Source organism: Bactrocera dorsalis, chromosome 2, assembly GCF_023373825.1.
Source record: "Bactrocera dorsalis isolate Fly_Bdor chromosome 2, ASM2337382v1, whole genome shotgun sequence".
Classification (NCBI taxonomy): Eukaryota; Metazoa; Arthropoda; class Insecta; order Diptera; family Tephritidae; genus Bactrocera; species Bactrocera dorsalis.
This window is the reverse complement of record NC_064304.1, coordinates 84045831-84068997: the sequence shown is the minus strand read 5'-3', so window position 1 is coordinate 84068997 and position 23167 is coordinate 84045831. Positions and strand designations below refer to the sequence as shown.

The 23167-nt window shown below is 36.0% G+C and overlaps 1 protein-coding gene across 3 annotated transcripts in view; it reads right to left on the bottom strand.

Moving 5' to 3' along the window:
• Window positions 1-23167, bottom strand: part of LOC105228551 (dystrophin, isoforms A/C/F/G/H) — a 363859-nt gene that overhangs the window by 133368 nt on the left and 207324 nt on the right. The window lies entirely within an intron of this gene.

Sequence of the window (23167 nt, the reverse complement as noted above, 5' to 3'; positions counted from 1 at the left end):
ATCGTCACTTAAAATACAAAATAACGTAAAATCACTTTTCATAACTTTACAGGTGAAGGAAAAACGAAATAATAGAAACCACCTATATTGAAACAAATTTGAGTATTGGTTTTGAAATGGTTATACATTGGTTATAAATTGGTTATATCTGACAACGGAGCTGAATATTTTATTGTACAGTCGCTTTTAATAAAATAAATTAAATTGGTGAAATAATGCTTAATAATGATTAACTAAATGCCTCCGTGAAGCTGATAGAAACTTTTATACAATAATTGAAATTTTTCAAAAAACAAACATAGCCTACTTTTCATAAATAAATAAAAATATCTTTTTAAAGGACTATATGAGCCGGAACTGTCAATAGTAATTACAAGAAAGGCTGTAAGGTCCAAGCAGACATTTTTGTTCTAAATTAAAAAAACAATAAAAACTCAAAAATGTACAAAAATTTTGGGTCAAGAGGCCAATGGGGTAACCGAAAATATTTGTTGCTTACAAATAAATTTAAAAAAAAAGTTAAAGAGAAAAGTAAAGTAAAAAAAAATAAAAGAGCCTGTATTTGCACAATAGCATGCTCATTTCCTTTAATTTCCGCATTGAATATCGCACATTCAGCTTGCGCCTAAATGTATGCCACAAAAATAAAAGTGCTTGACAGTTTAGCTGCGTCTAGCTCAAAAAATCGAAACGTGTGAATGACAGTGCACCTAACTGCCATGCTCTGACGGAAATTGGTAAGAGCTCAGGAAAGAAAGCGAATAAAATCTAAGGCGCCGAAAAGAATGCAAGCAAATTTTTTAAGTGCTAAAATGCCAAATTTGCTAAGACGGGTTTGAAACAGATAATGTCCTGGAATGCAACTATAAAACGTTTAAATAACTGAGAACAGCATTATTTCAGGTGCTTGAGCCATTTTTATTAAGAAAAAAAGTACATCATACTTTTAGGCGTTTGATACTTTTTTTGTTATTAAGAAAAAGTACTAAACTTGTTTGTTTTTTAAAGCAACTTTTGTTTTACAAGTAACATTGTTTTCGATTTTTTTTATTTTTTTCACAATTCGGTTATTTCCGTCTGCACCCAACTTTGCGCGTACGTTTCCGTTACGTCATGGAAAAGCAACAAAAAAAAAACATTTTTCAGAACGATTCAGTGGAACACCACGCCAATTTCAAGTGAAATTTGGCACCTTCTTCCCCGTCCATGAATTCCGGCCGATGACAATAGAAATCACTGTCATTTTCTACGTACGCTGACAGAGCAGAATATGACGCAACGAAATAAAGAATGCGAAAGCCTACAAAAATAGCTCGAATATTTCCCAAATGGCTTAAGTATGACTGACAAAAGAAAATAAGTGCAAAAATAGAAAGTGACGCCGCGAAGCGGAAGTGACGGAAACAGGACATCCAGTGTCATTTTTAGACAATTTCTTTAAAAGAAGCCTCGTGGCTTAGATGCTTCAAAGGTTGCGCCAAAAACTGCGCAAAACACAACAAAAGCAACTTACAGACAACACAGCAAAAGACGGCAGGCAAGGTTGTTGTTATTGCAACATAAAAATAAAAGAGCGAAAGGCAAGCAAAAGTAGAAAATGATAAATGAAAGTGTGAGTGTGAGTGAAAAGAAGCCGCTGAGTGTTACAGAGTGTAAGGGACGTTGCTTGTGGATCCAGTATGGCACCGTTAACGGCCGAAACCGTTATAACCATTAGCTAACCACAAACAGCAACGAACTGATGAATAGAACCCAAATATGACTTTTGTAGAAGCTGCGGCGCACAACAAAAGCAAAAGCTACTATTGCGGATACATTGCGACACGACAGACTGGCATGACTAAGGCTCAGTATGAGTAAGGCCCAGCCAGGCAAACAAGTGAATTCCAGCAAGTGCCTGGTAAGAGAAATCTGCGCCAACAAGCAAAATAGCCAACCGCAAAACAAACCGTGAGGCACACAAAAGCACCTTTGCAACAAATATTTAAAAATAACAACAACGACAACAACAAAAATAAATCAAAATAAAGAAATGCAGAAACAAGCAAACAAATTGAGAACAAGAATTTTGGGTCAGCAGTTGCGAAAATAACCGAAAACAAATATATGCGCATACATGCACACGCACGCACACACATTGCTCTCTGAGAGATGTATTTTTGAAGTCGGAGCGAAAGTTGTGTGGGGCAAAAGTTAAAAAGCTGAAAATGCGCCAACACTTTGCCGCTGGCGCGTCTTTTGCGGCGGCTAAGAATGCGCATGAATGAGCTGCAGCAATGCGGGCCCGACGCTGTGTTGTCACCAACGAAGCAACAACAACAACAGCAAGACCGGCAGGCAACTAACGCTGCGGCAAACTTGCTTGCTTTTGTTGCTCGTGAAGCTGACATTTTTGTTGTTGCCAAAATTTTTTTGTGTTTTTGTTGTTGCTTTGCTGTCAGCTGCAAAAGTATGCGGATTTTCAACAAAGTTGCAAGCACTAAAAATGGGCTAAATAAATAAGTATGTATGTGTGTGTGCAGACCGAGCGACGTTGAGGCATCCAAGCATGGCGGCGGCATCCACCAACAGCAGCGCCGCACTCACCAATCACAGGCGCACGTCTGCCTGTGTGTGAGTGTGAATGTGTATGATGAAAAGGAAATTGCAGCTGAAAGCGAAGCGCTAACTTTGCCCGTTTCAGTGAAAGTGAAAGCTGTTGCACACACTCACACAAACACACCTCTGCGAGGGGGACATGCACGTGTGGCGGAGGCAGCGGCATGCTCGCTGCATGCAGTTTATGCGGGTCAGCACTTTCCTTTGTTTACACTTTCGACGCGGACGGATACTTTGTAGCGAAAATTGGTGAGGAATGATCGCTGCGCCCGCTTGCGGCTTGCTTCGATTTCACTTATTTTAAGTTGTAACTGTTTCTGCTGAAAATTTCACTTATTTTCCACTCATTATGACGCACTCACTTTACTTTGTTTAAATAATGCCGCTGAGTGTATTAAAATATTAAACTGAAGTATGCGTAAGCAGGGACTGAAAGTAATTTAGACGCCTATGGCACCGGGTCATGAGATCACATAGTGAAATGTTGATTGTTAAATATTCAAAAACTAATATTGAGAATCCTTAACTTGTACCGAAGTTATATGGCTTCCACATGAATGCAGTTTCCATTCAGGCACTGTTTTTGATCGGTCAGCATATATGGCAGCTATAGCGATCCGATTCGTATAATTTGTTCGGAGAATGTATGGTTGCCTTTAAGAATAATCCGTGCAAAGTTTCGTAAAAATATCCTATCAAATAAACAACTTTTCCCACACACCAACATGCTTTTGATCGATTAGTTCAATATCTCAAAAACGAGGCATTAAAATATGAAAATATTTATATCTTTCAGATTTGGTTTGTGACTTTGTTACGTACTAGCATTCAGTCAATAATCCTAAAAGTATACTATATTTTTTTATTTTGTATTTTGAATCTAGTATTAATGTTATAAATATTAAAAAAGTGGATTTTACATGATCGTATCATTTATTGACTCCTACCTTACTAGCAAAAACTCTTGACAATTTCCCATTTTTACTAATAATTTTAATTAACAAAACGAAATAGGTTTCAATGACATTTGGTCCCGCAAAAGCACGCACATCATACCTTGCTCATCCCCAACGGCAAAGCGTGCCATATTATTTCACTTTCAAACGAAAAAGTTCTTTCGATTTGAAAACTCTTTCAATATCCGTAACAACCGCAAACAACTCTACAGCGAACTCATTTATTTGGCACAGTTTTTGTTTAAAAGGTAGAGCGCTCGTACCTTCACCTAATATTCTACTGAACGCCTTTTCAAACAGACACACGCGCACACATTGATTGCCAGTGCATAAACAGTTATTTCCTCTTAACTTTCTTTGCAGCCAAAGCAAACATCGAATTGTGGTTGACACAAATTTAGTTGACATATTTGCTGGCGCCTGTAAGTATGCCATGAAATTAGCAAAAGAGCAAAAACAAAGTCCACTGTTCACCGATGTGTGCATGTGTGTGTCTATGCAAAATAATAGTTTACTTTCATTAGTAAAAGTATGTGTACATATGTATGCAGATGCGTTCTAATTTCTGGAGCCTATTCCATTTTCCATTTTCTTGCTTTCTAAAATAAAACACACATACACATGTATGAGTGTATGTAAATAGAATGTGGTGAACAACGGCATATTTTCTTTAAAAATATACAAATATATTAATATAGTATGCGTAGTTGTTGTTATTGTGCTTAGCAAATACTTGACATATAAATAGACAGCCATTTGGCACAGCTCACAGGAAGCTTCACCTGCCATTCAGGTATGAAAAGCATGGAAAAGCAAGCGAAATGAGAGCAGTGCATTTTGTTATTGAGTTTGTATTGGAATTATGCAAATATTGTTGCAAAAATGCATTTGCCACACACATGTGCGGACGCAAGCCGACTAGAAACCTCTTTATAGAAATATCTAAGCACAAACGGGTTGACATATATGTATTTTTCTAAGCTTTAGAATTTATTTAAATATTATTTTTTGCATCGGCATTTTTTCTTGTCTTACATAGCTTTAAAATTAATTTATTTTGTGACGCTTTTAAACACAGTGGCAAAAGAAAAGTACCAGAAAATCATAAATAAAACAAAAAAAATTTATTTTGTCGCCTTTAGAGTAATCCCCACAAGAAGTAATACACTTACTATGCAAACGATTTTTTCAATCCTCGAAACACTATTATAAAGCACTTTTTGGGATGGGCTTCAGCTTCTTCAGCGAATTTTGTTTTATCTCTACGATCGACTGAAAACGGGTTCCTCAGAGCGGCAATTTAAGTTTATGAAACAAGAAAAAATCACACGGAGCCAAATCTGGTAAATATGGTGGTTCATCGATGGTATTCATTGCGTTAACCTTCAAATTCGGTCACTATCGTGGCTCGATGCGATGGATGTTCTTATGCAAACGCAATAACACGACCAAATAGAACTCTTTATTATCCGTTTGCCAATTCGGAACAAATTCGTGATGCACCAAACCACGAATATCGAAACAATGAGCATCACCTTGATTTTTGAGTGGGTTTGGCGTGGATTTTTTGCTTTCGGCTCGTTTTTTGCCCTTCTTTCCGACGATTGTTGACTTATTTGCATGACAAACTCAGAAATCCATGCCTCATCGGTATACATATGTATGTATGGTAGTTATAATGGTCTCCATGAATGTGGAAGCGTGTTCAGAAAGACAAAAAAAATTCAAATTTATCGTGCCGAGTCGAGCAAGAAAGCATTTTGTACCCAAAATATCCACCATTATCATTCGAACGGGCCTCGTGAGAGATTTCGAGCTCTTTTGCCAACTATCCAACTCTTGCCTGATGATTTTCAACCACCATATCCTTTACTTTTTTAATATTTTCATCAGTTGAGGAGGTCGAAGGTCGTCCAGAACGAGGTATGTCTTCAACGATCTCTCGACCATCATTGAAGACTTTATATCAATCATAGGCTTGTGTTTTAATAACACTGAATCACCGTAAGCCTTTTCAAACATTCGCAACGATTTCGCACACGAAATTCGGTTAGAAATACAAAATTTGAGACACATTTTTTTTCGATATTTTTAATTCTATAACTCGCAGATGTAAATAACTCGGACTCTCGAATTGACAAAAGAAGTCAAATTTCCTTCCATAACTCGAAATCTTTTTAACTCGAAGATGTTTTGTGGATTATAGTGATTCGAGTTGGGAAGCCCAATTGTATATATAATTTCTTGCTTTCCGATTCTCTGCTTGATGTAAGTTTCAAGAGTATAAAATGTTCTGTTGCACCCGAACTTATTATTCCTTATTTTTTTTGCTTTATATCTTAAATGTTTTGGTAAATTTTAGTTATTAATTTTTAATTTAACCATATCCTGAACAGAGTATATTAAGTTTTCTAAAAGGTTTCTAACGCTAGAAATAACTATCGGAGTCCCTATAAAGTATATATATTAAAGACGAGCTGAGTCAACTATACATTCGTCTTGGATTTCGTCCATCCGTCTGTATACATATATACGAACTATCGATCAGAAGTTTTGCACAAGTCTTTTGCTCCCCCAGGATCTGCTCGTTCGTTGGAACCATAGATATCGGACCGCTACAGCAGATAGTTGCCATACAAACTAAACGATCAAATATATTGGTTGTATAAAAAGCTTTTTCATTTACCGAGATATCTTCATGAAATTTCTCAGAAGAAATGGTTCAGATCGGATCGCTGTAGCTTACAAACCGGCAGATCAAAACTAAGCTTTTTAAGGAATCTTTTGTATGTGTGACGATTATTATAGCTTCAATGTAACAAAAGTTAAAGTTTTTTGTTGCTTTTTGATACTTTTTGAAAACGTTACCGTATTCCTATCAAAAAGAAGCAGTCGAGCTGCTTTATATCCTCCACATTTCGGCCACCTACCACACATAGAAAGGGTTGCCAGGACACTATTTAATGAGGAAATACTTCGAGTATGTAATTTGAAAATATTTTGAGTTCTTATAATATTTCGAGTCAAAATAATCCACACATTCCCATAAGATATTACAAATATGTGTGCGCATTTGATATATGTATATGTGTGTGTGTATATGTGTACCGGTTCTTAATGAATTTCCTCTGAGCTGCTTTCCAAGTTAATTTTCTTTTATATGTGAGCCATAAATATGCCACAAACATGCACACTTGTAAGAAACATAAGCACACACACACACACACACACAAACAGACGTAGCGCAATAAAATTCCAGTTAAACAATGTCTACGGAAATGAAAATCAAAACAAAGTAATTTCGAAAGTTTTCCTTAGTCTGGGGCATTGCCTTAAAGCCCAAGGAATTCTAATAATGTCGGCAATGACACAAATACACACATTCACATATACATAAATATATTTAGACTATTAATATTAGAAACTTGCAAGCGGATATTCGTTCGCCCAACTGCTGAGAGTTTAAGCCTTTCAGCATTCAAATATTATTACTTCTTCGACTGCCCTTGTTTGTGCGTATGTGTGGGAGTAACTTAACAATTGAATTGACAAATTTTGCATGTGTCTATATATGTGTATGTATATCTGTGGTATGCATACTTGCTCTGACAGCCGAGCTGAGATTTTGCCATATTTGTGAATATTAATGAGTTTTGTTTTGTCAGCTGTACTTGTCTTCCTAAGCGCATAAAGATACACACGCTCATATGAATATATGCAAAAAAGCGTTTGCGAATTTCACTGGCAAGCCTGTAAAGTTGTATTGTGTACACAAAGCTAAGCTCGAGCTCTGCCTATAGAGAAATATTAGCACATTAACATGCTCACATACATAGACATGTGTATATACATATATGTACATTAGGGTGTGCGTTATTTGTAAGTAATATTTTTTCTTTGCAAATGCTCCTTAAGCTTTAATTTGTGACCCAAAAACAGGGATCTAACGTAAGCAAGGGTCTTATTTTCTATTTAAAGCGTGCCTAAATCATATATGTATACTTTCCCTTTAACATGAGATTTTTTGATATTTTGTATTAAGTACGTAAACCTACAACCTTGAAAACTGATTTTCTAATACAAAATTTTTTGTTCACCAAAAAACCCTTTATTGATAATTTCCATAAAACTTGGGAAATAATGCACAGCCTAAGCGGTATTTTGGTATTTTGGATTTAAATTTTGAACATTACCACTCAATAAGTTGTAAACATACACGTTTGTTTAATATTTTGTTTGAATTTAAAGGTTTTTTTTTTAAAGGTGGCAACACTCTGAAATATACTATAACATTAACTTTTGTTAAGCATGTAGAATTTGGCACCAATATTTTAATATATAATACTTTTTATACAAAAATTTTAAAAATATGGCAACACCTTTTAAAAAAATTTTCAGCTGTAAGTATTTTTAAAGTTCTGCAGTAAATATGCATGTTCTAATATTTAATGTTTGCAAGTTCTCTTTAATTTATTTTTAATTTTTAAATAATTGGCAACCCTCGTAAAAATAATGCTCTCTATGTTTTAATGCTCAATAGCAACGGACATCCATTTTACTTTGGCTTAAATCCATTAGTGTGAAATTATGAATTTTTTTTTAATTTTTTCAATTCAAAATTTTGAAACAGATGGCAGCTTTGTTGCCTTAAAACTTTTTAGTATAACATCAAAAATTTTTATAAAGCTATAATTAAATTATTTGGTAATTACTCTGAATAAAAGTGATTTTTTTTTCAAAACTACTTTGAATGACAAAATCAAAAGCAAAAAAATTAAGTTCTTGTATTTTTTTTTTAATAATTTTCTAAAATGGTGCAATCTCTTACAACGCCCCATAACTCTTGGCTAAGCGCTCAGTTCGAGGTAGAAAGCAGCGATGAGAAAACAAATTTAAACTGCAAATACATGCATACTTTGTTGCAGCGTACAGTTCTTAAGTATATATGTACTATATTCTCCCGAGAGCACTGTGAGTGTATAAACACATGAATACCCTCTGTTGACGCTTGGGAATACGCGCGCCCGCATAAGCAAACAAAAACGGAGACTCAATAATGTCAACAGCAGCAACTGCAGACGGAGAATGTCATATGTGAGCCGCGTTTTTGCATGCACACGTACAATACATTGCTCAGATATATGTATGTATGTGAAAAGCTAGAATATCGTATCTGAGTAACGCCAGCTTTAACAGAGATTTAAGAACGGAAGCTTTGAGTCTAGTAATCCAATTCGCACCAGAGCATTTGATGATAGTTCTAGAGCATGAGAAGCTGCAAGATCTTATCGAAGTTGATTACTGATTTAGATTTGGTTTTTTGAAGTGCTCATGAGAAGGAAAAACCAAATTTATCCTTCAAAAGAAATTTTAAACAACCGTTGCCTCAAACATTTTCCTTTAAAACCAACTAGCAAAATAAATGAAGAAATCAAAATACTCTTCATCAGCGGTGCCTGACTTTCGACTACATTTGGACTCAAAAACAGTAATTCTCAATACCATTTCAGGAATAAGAGAATACTTGTAGTGATTCTCATCTATATATCAGGATTTACTTTCGAAAAATATTTTATCAAAAATAAAAAACGGGTTTCCTATTATTGTTTAAATTTTTTCCAATCCTGGAGTGCCTCGCGGCTGCACATATGTATAGTAAGCATGTGTCAAATCCAAACAAGCACAAATGCTGCGCAGCGAATGAATGTGTTATCTCCCTGCTTCATATGGAGGCCCAAAGCAAACAAACTGCATCTAGGCGGTTTGCCTTCTCGGAATGAGTGGAGTGAATGAAAGTCGTAAACAAAACAGGAAAATGCGCCAACGCGCTAAAAATTAGCATAGTTATGGAAGTTGCACAGCATGAAGCCCGGGCAGCAACAGTGAAACAAAAGCGAAACAACAACAACAACCGCACAAGCACAAAGAAAGGGTGCACAACAAAAGAGTCAACAAACAAAGTTTAAGTGGATTGAGGTTAGTGCGAAATGCTAGTGCGTGGCGTAAGGAGAGAGAAAAGGATAGGCAGATAATGCAAATGAAAGGGAGTTTGTTTTGAAAAAGTTCTGGAAAGCAGGCGGCTAGGGGACAACTGTAAGTCGGTATGAAACAAGGGCTCGTATAGCGGGTGAACATTAGGGTGTGCTAATTTTTAGATTTACTAATGTATTTAAGTTATTAATAAAAAAGATCAGCTATTTTTAAATGCATATCTCAATAGTTTTTTTAACTTTAGATTAGAAAACATTTTCAATATACTTTCAACACATTTTTCATTTGCAAAATCTGAAGCTATAAAATGTCAAGGAAATCCCACGCAAAAGCAATTACTCGCTTAGGCCAGAAGACATGATCCATAATAATTAGCATGAGAATAGTACGAAAGTGTCTATAAAGTGGGGTATGCGTCTTTGCTTGCTTTCTCACTAATCCAAGTTCCGAACCGACATTCACAAAAACTGCTCAAAACTGCTAATGTTTGGTTGTTGGAAAAATTAATTTCACATAAAAATCGCTAAGGATTGTCTATAAGTATAGTGTTATCTGAAATTATCTTTACGTAAGTATATAATAATATTATATAATAGCTACACGTATTATAAAACGATTTTCAACAAAATTGCAGTTTAAGAATTACATACTACTGTGCCCAAAAATAGGGTGACATTGTATTTATTTTGAAAATTCTTTATTTATTCTTCCAAATCAACTTCATGCCCTTCAAAGTAATCCCCTCCCGACGCAATGTACTTATGCCAACGTATTTTCCAATCTTCGAAACACTGGTTGTAGTCACTTTTCGGGATGGCCTTCAGTTCCGTCTTCGCTGCGGCTTGAATCTCCTCTATCGGATAAAATCACTGTGTCGGAGCGGTCTTTTGAGCTTGGTGAACAGCCAGAAGTCGCACGGCGCCAGATCAGGAACGATATGGGTTGAGTTTTTGGCGAAATGATCACGAATTACGAGGGCAGTATGGGATGGTGCATTATCGTGATGTAAAAACCAAGAAATGTCTTTCCACAATTCCGGCCTTTTTAGGCGGATAGTGTTACGCAAACGACGCATAACGTTCAAATAATACTCCTTGTTGACTGTTTGACCGGTTGGAAGGAATTCATAATGCACAACACCACGATAATCGAAGAAAACAGTCAACATGATCATGAGTTTTGAGCGACTTTGGCGCTATTTTTTGGTCTCGGCTCTCTTTTGGCACGATATTCACTGGATTGATCGGTTGTTTCGGGGTCGTAAGCATAGACCCAAGTCTCATCGCCAGTTATAATGCATTTCATGACACCCTGGCAGTCGGAAAGCATGGTTTCACACACTTCAACGCGACGCCTTTTTTCCAAAAAATTTAATGTTTTCGGTACCAGTCGAGATTTAACGCGCTTGAGGCCCAAAACATCCTTCAAAATGGTATTGGCTGAGCCTTTCGATATGCCAACTTGGAACTCACTATACCACTTGTAAACATTTTTTTAGACATAGCCTCATCACCAAAGGCTTTCTGCACCATCCTCAACGTATCCGCAGCAGAAAATTAATTCTGTAAACAAAATTTAATGCAAATTCTCTGCTCAACAAATTTCGACATCGCAAAAAACGAAAAACTCACTTTTAGCAGCTCACAAAATGTGACTGACAGTACTACCAACCTAAAAAAAAAAATTCTCCAAATCCTTCGACGCGCGCAGTTTAAATTCAAATGTCACCTTAGTACCACAGTAGTAAAAAACCATTCATTGTTTTATACACCTTTTTTCATAATTTCGAATTTGAAAGCTTAGAGATGTTTAAGTGAAGATAAACATATGCTTAGAAGCAAAAAGAAATAGTAAGGGTTGTGATCGTAAATGACTTGAGAAGCCTCACACAGAAAGTTTTTAAGTTCGGGTATATGTATAAGATCTAGGAGCATACCGTAAAATGATGCTAACTCAAGGGTAGCATTAAAAGATTAAGCAACACGACTATCTTGGTGAAATCTGCTTTCATACTTACTATAAGCTTCAGAGTGAAGGATGTGAAGCTTCAAAAACTTAGGTTATGATTTCAGTGATCTAACGAATCTCAAAAAGGTAAGAAAAACTGTATACGAAAATCAGCGTCAAAGCTGAGTGCGCAATTTTTTTTTGTTCATGTGCAGTTAGATTTCAATATGTAAATTAATGCCGCTACTTGTTTAGAATGCAAAGGTGTGTCTGAGGAACTTTCATGAGTGCGAAAGTTTTGTGTTTATAATGGAATCTTTGAAAAGTCTCTTAAGACAATTTCTTTTTCTCAAAATGGTGTTTTCAAAGTCGGGGCCAACATTACTCGAAAACGGCTAAGCCGATTAGTCTTAATTTGAATACGATCTTTTAAAATATAGTTTTTAGTAAATAATCGAAGATTTTTTCTTACCGATTAATATTATTGAATAAAAAATTTAAGGCCGAAATTTTGGTCAAAATGTTTTTTTTTTGTTAAAAAAATTTATTTTAAGTTTTTATTTTCATAGGATCCACTTCGGAGATGTAGTGATCACCGCAAAATGTCTTTTTTGAGAAGAGCTACCGGAGATCAGCTGTGGCTCTTTTTAAAATGAATAATTTTAATAACATTTAGTCTTAAAATATAGACACAAGATAAGATAATATGTATAGACATTTTTGGATCATTAAATTTAACAGTTTTTTTTAGAAAAAATTCTGGAAAATTCACTTTTTTTGGACTTCGTACTGTACCAAGCACCAAAACAATTACTTAAATGGAAAAGCATTCAGTGAAGATCTTTAAATCAACAAAAGCTTGCCTTATGTGAGTCCAGCCACATATGTTAATCGTCATGAAAAAATAACATCGAAAAAGTCAAAGAAACAGTGCTGGAGAGTCATCCTGTTTGCAACAGCGAAATAGCAGAGGATCTCAACAGTTCTTGTAGATAAACTCCACACATATGGGTAAATATTTTGACCTGAAAGAACCACGACCTTTTGGCGAAACACGAATCGAGAGTCATCGTACAGACACAGTGTTAACCAGACTTGGCACCACGTGCCTTCTTTCTATTTCTGAAAAATTCGCTTGCGACAAAAAACATTTGTATAAAAATACGTAAAAACAATGTTTTTGTTGTTGTCAGTCCTAGTCAATTTTGATCAGATCAATGAATGATTTTATTGAATAATAATTTTAACTGTAATTTTCAAGTTATCTTGTTTATAGAAAAACGATGACAGTTTTATTTTTCAGTATATTAACCAAAGAGGTATATATTCGGTAGTCGAAAAAGTCTTTTCGTATTTCTAATCAAACTTCAACTTATTTTTTCATATTTGCACTAATAAATAAATAGCAATAGGTTTAGCACTAGCTTTGAGATACAACAAATATTTAATAATAACACCAACTTTTAACCATTTAATTTTATCGTCATTTGTTTATTTATTTATTTTGCTTTCATGAGATTTGCAAAATACCCAACAAACAACATAAAAATAGCAAATAAAACTGCTTTAGCTTTTAGCTAAATAATAGCTAAAATACAAAGTTAAACAGAACTATTTTACTAACTATTTTACACAACAACAACAACACGGCCATAACAAAGTTCTACGCATTTAACTAACGCAGAGCTGCATGGCATGCCAATCAGCTTAGCTCAGCGCTGGAGCAAGAGGAATGCAGCAGCAAATCAAATACTATTTGCATACTGCACTAATAAATCAAATTATTTGCAAGTAAACATACATTCACACACACATGCATGCATCTATGTTGATCGAAACTAATGCGAACTTGCGAAAAATTCCACAGTAAAGTTATTACCAGCAAAAAAGAGGGGAAAACCAACGGAGATTCTATAATTCACAAGCTAAGTGAAGCATACTTCGAGGCGCGGCAGACAGCTGGGAACGAATGTGCGCCGAAGTTTGCAAAACATTTTCAATGCATACTTTTAGGAGCTCTCGCGGGCGCACATATTACGGCACTCACTACGCGATAATAAATAGCATAAATAGCAGTCACTCATGTGGCGAAACGAACACACGCACACATACCTCAACCCCGCTTGTGTTTGCGTTTATATTTTTGTTTGTGTGGGTGTGTGCTAGCAAATTCCAACTACTTTATTGTGGCAGCTTACATGCAACAAATCTGCATGCCAGGCCGCTCTCAGCCGCCGACTGCTTAGCACTTTTGCTAAGATTATTTATGCAATTCGAATGCCACTAACGCACACACACACACACACACAGCCACAGTGTCGTGCAGCGCTGCCGGCAATTGGGTCGTCAGTTGGTGGCGTGTGAAAGTGTCAAGTGGTATGCAGATGAGCAAATGATAGAAAGCAAGTAAGTAACCGCACATTTGCCACACACACACACACACACATGCACGAACGCACATGAGTTGCAAATGGCAAGTGGCAGCTAAGCTATGCAGTTTGTGGCACGCATACGTCATATAGAGCCAACTGCTGCATTGACTGTAAGCAAGTGTAGGCAAAGCAACAACAACTAAGTGAATTTGCGTATTTTTTCACAACTTTTGCACCGCATTGCATACCTTCTGGCGCTCAGTCCTGATGGTTAGTGCTAAATTGCTGTAAATATGTACTGTGGCGCATATTTTTTGATGTACTGAAGCTATTTGCCGCGCATTGCTGCGCTTTGGATGCTTCCTCACGTAAATTGCAGTTTTTTTACAGTTAACTGAAGTGCAGCATTGCTCTAGGAGTGGCAGGGTTATTATCGAATTGTGTGTATGAGCAGCCAAGTAAGGTGAGCTAAACTTCATAGGAATTTTCTAAGCAGAGGCTCTAGCAATAGCCACAAAAAGAAATCAAAATAATCCTGTGATTATCGAAAGTAGTTTCTAAAGCGAACGAAATTTTTGTGTCGAGAGAGTGTGAGTCGAAATGCTCATTGTTTTTTTATACTCTCGCAACAAAGTTGCTAAAGAGAGTATTATAGTTTTGTTCACATAACGGTTGTTTGTAAGTCCTAAAACTAAAAGAGTCAGATATAGGGTTATATATACCAAAGTGATCAGGGTGACGAGTAGAGTTGAAATCCGGATGTCTGTCTGTCCGTCCGTCCGTCCGTCTGTCCGTCCGTCTGTCCGTCCGTCCGTCCGTGCAAGCTGTAACTTGAGTAAAAATTGAGATATCATGATGAAATTTGGTACACGTATTTCTTGGCTCCATAAGAAGGTTAAGTTCGAAGATGGGCAAAATCGGCCCACTGCCACGCCCACAAAATGGCGGAAACCGAAATCTTATAAAGTATCATAACTAAGCCATAAATAAAGATATTAAAGTGAAATTTGGCACAAAGGATCGCATTAGGGAGGGGCATATTCGGACGTAATTTTTTTGGAAAAGTGGGCGTGGCCCCGCCCCCTACTAAGTTTTTTGTACATATCTCAGAAACTACTATAGCTATGTCAACCAAACTCTACAGAGTCGTTTCCTTCAGGTATTTCCATATACAGTTCAAAAATGGAAGAAATCGCATAAAATCCACGCCCACCTCCCATACAAAGGTTATGTTGAAAATCACTAAAAGTGCGTTAACCGACTAACAAAAAACGTCAGAAACACTAAATTTTACGGAAGAAATGGTAGAAGGAAGCTGCACGCAAGCTTTTTTTAAAAATTGAAAATGGGCGTGGCGTCGCCCACTTATGGACCAAAAACCATATCTCAGGAAGTACTCGACCGATTTCAATGAAATTTGGTGTTTAATATTTTCTTAACACCCTGATAATATGTACGAAATATGGGCGAAATCGGTTCACAACCACGCCTTCTTCCGATATAACGCTATTTTGAATTTCATCTGATTCCTTCTCTGTGTAATACAATATATACATTATGAACCAAAATAAACAAATATGTAAATGACGGATAATGAAATCTCGATTATCACTTTATCATGCGAGAGTATAAAATGTTCGGTGACACCCGAACTTAGCCCTTCCTTACTTGTTTAATATGATTTTTGATCCAATAAGAATAAAACAATTTAGTTATTATATGTAGAATAGGCAGAAACTATCTTTGTGTTAATCGAATCGTGTGTTTTCGAGTAATCACTGCAGCAAATTCGAAAAATTTTGATTTTGAAAGTCTATCGGTCATAAGCTGTAATTCAAAAACTTTTTGAGATATCGACTTGAAATTTTAGTATCATCAGTATATTTTTATAAGTACCGAAATATGAAAAAATCGTTTTTTTTTGACTTCATAATAGATGTGCCATCTAATTCCTCACCTAACCGGAGGAGAACTTTTCACTATACTTTAGTGATGACTTCGGAGCAAAAATAATTAAGTTCGATGTGAGTGTCATCTAGCGAAGCAGTATCAGTTATTTATACTACATATAAGCTGAAACGAATTTGAATTCAAGGTCTATGAAATACCCTAATTTGAAGGAAAAAGATTACCAGAAAGTGCTAAGAGTACATAGCTTCTTAAGCAGTTCTAGAATATAAACGTAAGCTGAGGGTAAGAATGTAAAACTACCTAATTTATGATAAAAGTATGGTTTAGTCAAACAATTGAGTGAAAAGTAATTTTCTATTGCGAGGGAGCACTTATGAGGAGTGGTTATGTGGTTGAGTAAACGGGTTCAATAATTTTCAGAATGACTATTCCAGTTCAGAAGCTTTTGGAAATGGTAAAAATTCAAAGTAATGAAAGGAGAAATGATATAAGTAAACCTGCAAAGGGATATGTGTTTTACACTTAAATTCTAAAATTGTTATCATTCTTGACGCTTCTTATGTCCATGATCTGCACATATAGAGATTTACAAATTTAAATAAAATAATTCTTCTTTGTATTTTCCAGTGTAAAGCAAACTATCATCACACGTTTCAATCTTTTTTGCACGACGATATGCTGGCATGTTCATTAGAATCGCACAAAACAGAGTTTCAAAGTTTTTTCACTAATTTTTTGTCACTTATTCAAACTTAATTTAACGTCACATAGTAAATTAAGCCATGATGATTCGCTTAATTTCATGTTTACTTAAACCCTTTGCAACAAACCACCGTTTTGGATGAAAAAAATATAAAACTGCGATATAAAAAATAATAATTATATTAATTATGCACCAATGAACTTGTTTTCTCATTTTATTATGATGATTATAATTAATGGCTATGCAAATATTAACATTTTGTTGGACAGCAGCTGAACTTTTTCACGAATTTGATTTAGTTTCGGGTAGCGCACTTTGTTTGTGAAAAATAGCAACGTTTTTTTGAGTGCAGTAAAGTTGCATTTTAAATTTACCATGCAAATCAAGCATTACAAAAAATGAAAACATAATAAATATATGAAAAAAAGTGTTATTTAAATTTTTTCCGCCCGAAAAGTGTAAAGCTCGTGGTGTAACTTGCTTTATTTAACACATTAAAAAGTACAACAAAGAAATTAACGCAAAACTAACATTAAAACTAAGAATAAGGCTAGTTAGTTATATGGGGTCTAGGGCGAGTATTGACCTGATTTAACCCACGTACACTTAACACACAAACAAACTATATACTATCAAGAAGTATTCTCCTTGAATTTCAATTATATGTATACCTCCCTTTAAGAAATTGTCGATAAAAAGTCAACTATAAGCACTGTCCCTTTCGTGCGACTTCCTCAATACATTTCTGGAGAAAATATTTAGAGCAGCAGAGCTGAATCGAAAAGGCAGCTGCATTAGTCGCACTCGCTACTTGGCTCCCATAACATTTTTGACACTCATAACTTTGAAGTCGTAGATCTTTTGGCCTACCTTGGAACCATCATTAACAGCAACAATAATTTGAGCATCGAAATCCAACGCAGAATAACTCTTGCCAACAGGTACTACTTCGAACTGAGTAGGCAATTGAGAAGTAAAGTTGTTTTGTCGACGAACAAATACCAAACTCTATAAGTCACTCATTATTCCCGTCCTGCTATATGGTGCAGAGGCATGACGATGGCAATATCTGATGAGTCGCCAGCGCCTCGTCAACTCGTAATGAGTGTCATCGGAAAATAACTTAACGCAAAATTGTTGATTAATGAAGCTGCTCATTCAAGCGCAAAGTGTGGAAAATTTCACAAAAACACATTCACATACATACATACAAAAACGCACATGCTAATGCAACTAAAGTGTGTGTGGCATGCAACAAAATTCCATGCAACGAAAACTATTGAAGCGTTCGGCACAATCCGCCACCGATTTACAAATACTTACATACTCCCTCACATGTACATACACACACATTAATCCATACTTTAAACACATCTACATTGTGGCGTCATTGGCGATATATGGCAACTCTGCGCAGCGTCGTTGTTGCAAATTGAATGCTGCCAGACGTTGCACTGCCACTGCAATTTGCGCGCATAACAAACCGAAGCGCTGTCGAGAACAAAAACTACAGTAACCAAAAGAAAAAATACCAACTACAAAAACAACAAGAACACTGCAAAACCATTCATACACCTACCTTAGTGTGTGGTAGGAAATGCAGGAACGCGCCTTGCCACCAACACACCCATACATGGACACACATACATACTTGTAGTTGATTGTATTTGCCAGCGTGATTGTGTGAATATATGTAAGTATATAACGATTGTGTGTGTGCGTTTGTAGCTGAAAGCAACAGTTTATGAATCGACCGCGTTCGAATGCAGTCTACACATAACGCTACACCTGCACCAGCGCGGGGAGCGCAGCGTGACGGAAGGCAGCACGCAAGAAAGCAGCCTTTGTTTCGCCAGCGTCGCAGCAGTCAATGCACTCGGCAAATTGCAGGCGCAAACGAGAGAATTTCAGAAGCGCGAGGGGCAACAAGGAAGGTACTGGCTTATGCAGCTAAAATTGAAATTGAATTGAGGTTGTTTAAATTTAATATTTTACTGCAAATCGCAAAAACTTTCCCCCAGCAGGGGGTACATTTCGATGATGCGTACTATTTTGAAAGAGTATAGTGATAGTTTCACATAATAAAATAAAAGTATATTTGTATGTTAAACTTACTCACTGCTTATAATTTCTTCTTGCAAATATGAGTAAGAAAACTTGAATAAAATCTTCCTTATTCCACATTGGAAATCTAAAAATTAATCTATTCGAAAACATAAATCTTCAAAACCCTTTTATTTGAAAGCTTTCCGAAATTGTTTTTTTGTTTCCAAAGAGCTTAACTTAATTTACGTTACTAGTTTAGCGGCACATCTGCTGCTGGAATCGTTTTTATTTTTTATTTTTCAACCGATTTCACGATTCAATGAGGCGATTATTGCATTTGTGGTCTGGAATTTAGTTTTTATTGAACATTCTTAGGCACTTAGTAGCTTAAAAGCTTAAGCTGAAGTTTTTTTATACAAAAAGCAGCCCAAGGGGTGAACATTTGAGGTGACTGTTGAAAATATATCAGAACTGTCATCGTTTCCAAGTATAACGGAGACGCATCGAAAGCTTTGGTTAATGAATAATGTCTTCGAACATTGTCACGTTGCCTTGTACAGTAATACTTTCAAAATTCCAACAAAAAAGGGTGATTAATATGGAGGTTCCCTACTTTTTTAAAGAAAAAACACAGAACTTTCAAATTTAATGGGGAGTGCTTATTATCGAAAGGATATTTTTTGGCATTTATTTGAAAGTTATCTCTTCCAAATGTTGGACCCGGCTTCGTTTCAGGTGGTTCATCAAATTTTCGATGACTCGTTCGAGCGTTTCGACTGGTAATAAATAATACGCGTGATGTTTTGCTCCAAGGCTTGAAACGAACCGATCTTGTCCGCATAGATTTTAGACCTTAGATACCGATCCAGGACGGTGTGATATCACATGATCTTAGTGGCCAATCGACCGACCAAAAATGTGAAAGTATCTGCTCACCAATATGTTCCCCTAACAAATCCGTTAATTGATGCGATGTGTGAAAAGTGGCGCCGTCTTGTCGAAGTCAAATGTCGCCAAGATCACGAGCTTCAATTTCAGACATCAAATAGTCGGTTATGAACGTGCGGTTACGGTCGCCATTGCAGGTTACATCAAACCACACAAAAACGAAAATTTTTCAGGCCAGCTCTTAAATCCCTTCAGGTTGCTCTTCATACCAAATGTGTTTATTTTGCTTGTTTATATACCCATTGAGTCAAAATTTTTCCTCATCTCTGAACAAAACTTGGATCGAAAACGTCGGATCTTCTTGGAACTTTTCAAGAGCCCATAGAGCGAAGCGATGCCGCTTGTGAAGGTTGAGTGGCTTCTTCAAACTTAATATATCCTGTTGCTGGTATAATAAATTCGAATCATCTAAAATCAGCGTCTTCAATGGACCTTGTTGAATTGTAGTACTTGCATTATTGGAAACTTTAGAAAAGCTCTTAAAAAGCGTATGCAACAATCAGAAACACAGAATGTAACCTTGCAAAATTAGTAATTGAAATAGGCTCTCTACACTGGTTTTTGTCATGCTGCATTCGACAACGAAATTTCGAAAAATATTGTAACTGAGTTCAATACTCCGCACTACGAGCTACAATATTTCTGTTTCCATTTGATGCATATTCAAATATTCCGAACTAAGGCATCTAATATGCCAGCAAGGTGCAACTTCATTATCATCACAATTATTACACAGTAAAGGCTTCAATAATTTCTGCTTTCGCAGTAAGGGAAGCTTTTCGCTCGCTATTCGCATTTGTGCCGCATTCGCGCGTCTGAGCTCGCTTCATTAGGTTCATCAAATTGCTTGCACGTTGCATAATTATGTATTTCTATGCGCAAATGAACACGCACACGCCTGCATACTTGCAACAATGCATGTGAGGTTGCGCTGAAGCCACGCATGTTGGTATTCAATCAACTCGGTTACATACTTCTAGGCGCATTAGCGCTGGCTGCGCATAGTTTGATGTATAGATTAATATGCATGTGTGCGTGCATAACTAGAAGCGTTAATGAGCGGCATTGTGCAACATTCGTCAATATATTTGCAAAAGTACACTAAATTATGTGCTAACTTGTTACCTATATTGATATATTTCCAAGAATGGAAGCCTTTATAGCAACTGATTAGAAATCATTTAAGATACTAATACTTATAGCATGTTCTAGAAATCAGCAATTATTGCCTAATATAATTACTTGGAATTCATGGAATTAATTAATCCGATGTGAAGTTGAGTAGTAACTCTACTTCATTAACTTTCTTGGATTCCAAGAAAAATTTTCTTCAAATAATATTCATAACTTCTAACTGAAAATATGTTGTTGTAGCGGCAAAATACCTTTCTGAAGTAATTTCGAGGCATGGTGCCGGGTTCACAGTTCTTGGCGGGATAAAAATCCATGCCCGTTCGGATTACTTAGACCAGACTGCTGTGGGAACGAACTGAAAATAGATTTCGTAAATAATTCATAATGGTATAATATTGGCTATACATGTATATGCAAACCCAACATAAACCGAACACGTATTTTGAAAGAGGAAATCGCAGTGTTTAAAACTGAGATTTTTATGCGCTTAGAGAGATACTTATTGAATTTAAATTTATTTATGGCAGCACAATAAAACTGATGAGTTACTTAACCTTAGACTCGAAATATACCACAAAGCTTTTATAGTTAGAATCTGGTAACGTGATAATTATGTTAACATAATGAAAGACTAAGGAAATAGGAAAAAATTAAGATCATATTGCATAGAAATGTATAGAAATGGAAAGGGGTCTGATTAAACGATCTGGTTGAGCTTTGGAGCACCTGCGACCATATGTTAACCTGTTATTGTGAACTAAGCCATATATACCGTTATTCGAGCTTCATTTTACATAAATCGAATGAACTTATAGTCTGATATTGACTTAAAAAATTAACGCTCTTCTAGTATTTTTACATTTCGGATCAATCAACAGTTGTTCAAGTTAAGCTAAAGAGACATAAAATACTTTGGAACACACTACTTGGCATACCTATGTTCCAGAAGTCTCTTAGAGCTTCCTAACGGTTAAGTTGTCCTGAAATAAAGAAAATTCTTAGATAAACTTGCCATACTTCCATAAATATAGTATAGAGAGAACATGGAACTCTGAACACAAAACACAAAAACTTAATTCCCAATAAGGACTTAGTTGGACAAAGGTTAGGGCGCGCCCAGCGTGAAAAAACTTCTACAACAGGGTTAAAAAATGTATCAGGGACTTTTTCGTGCTACGCTGGAACTTAGCCTCACTTTCTCAAATAAAGTCTCAAATAAATGACACTTACATATCCACTATTATGTTAGGCTGAGCTTCTTACCATATTTAAGTAGAAGACCTTACGTCATCAGTAAAATGAAAGAGCCTCCATATTTGCGAAGTGCTGAAGGACGTGATGAGCTCCGCTCTTACCAAAGGTTTCATAATATAATCTCCCACTTTCATCGTTCACAATCAGCTATCGGCCAAAAAATGTTACTCGATCTGAAACTGTTAACAATTTTTTCAAACTGGCCGCAGCAGTCCCTGGTATTAGGAACGTTAAAGATTTTATTAAATCTATCACAAAATAATCAGAAGAATAACGTTAAAAAAATAAATAATATTTAGTTTCAACAAAGCAAAGAGCGTTCACAAAGCTATACTAGAAGCAAATCCCCGCTTCAGCTACAAAAGCTCTTGAAGATAGAAAAAGCTGTACAAGTTGTGTATACCGTTATGCTCATTCACTCGCCAACCAAAAACAGATTTTCGCAATTAATCAAGCAGCAAGAAAGGAAGAGAGCACCAGCCGTGAGCAGGTACATACAAAGCAAGGCATTTGCGGGGAACTGTCAGGCGTGTTTAATTTAACAGACATTTGACGTCTATATGGATTTCTCTTACTTCCACACTACAAACACACATACACGTACACAGATTTGTATGTATCTCTCGAAAACTTCGTGCGTGTAGTTCTTGGTCACTTTGCGCTCCACTCCATTCCACTCCACTCCGACCCGTCACGTTGCAGTTGTCTAAATTTGCTAACTGTGTTTATTATTTCGGCTACCTGCGGCAGCACACACACTAATCATGATTAATCGCCGGTAATTATAGCAACAACAATAAATCGGAGCGCAGCAGAACAATTGAACATCACCACAGCTGTGAGGAGTGGGAGAGGAGACGCGAGATTAGTGAGCGGACAGTTTAAGCTTACCGTTGGAGGAGGGTGATTGAAGAGAGTGATTAGATGGCTTGAGATGCCTTTGGAAATGATAATTGGCAATTTAATGTCGGTCGAGTGAGTAACATGGAAATGAAAGTAGGAAAGAAAGGAAAAAGATGTATTGAAACAGAACCAAAGTTATAAATACATTTAAAGAACAAACGAAAAGTGAGTAAAATAATTAAAGGAACATTTTATAAATTTTTAAAGTTATGTTATGTTTGGTTAAAATTTTTAGTTTTCTTTAAAATTGAATAGTGATCGTGAGAAAAGATATTTACAAAAAATAGGAATGAAATGTGAAACAAATTAAAATTAAGAAATGAACGCAATAAAATAACACAAAAAAAAAATCAATTCAATAAAACTCTATTAATTTAATAAATCTAAGTGATTTAAAATTAAAT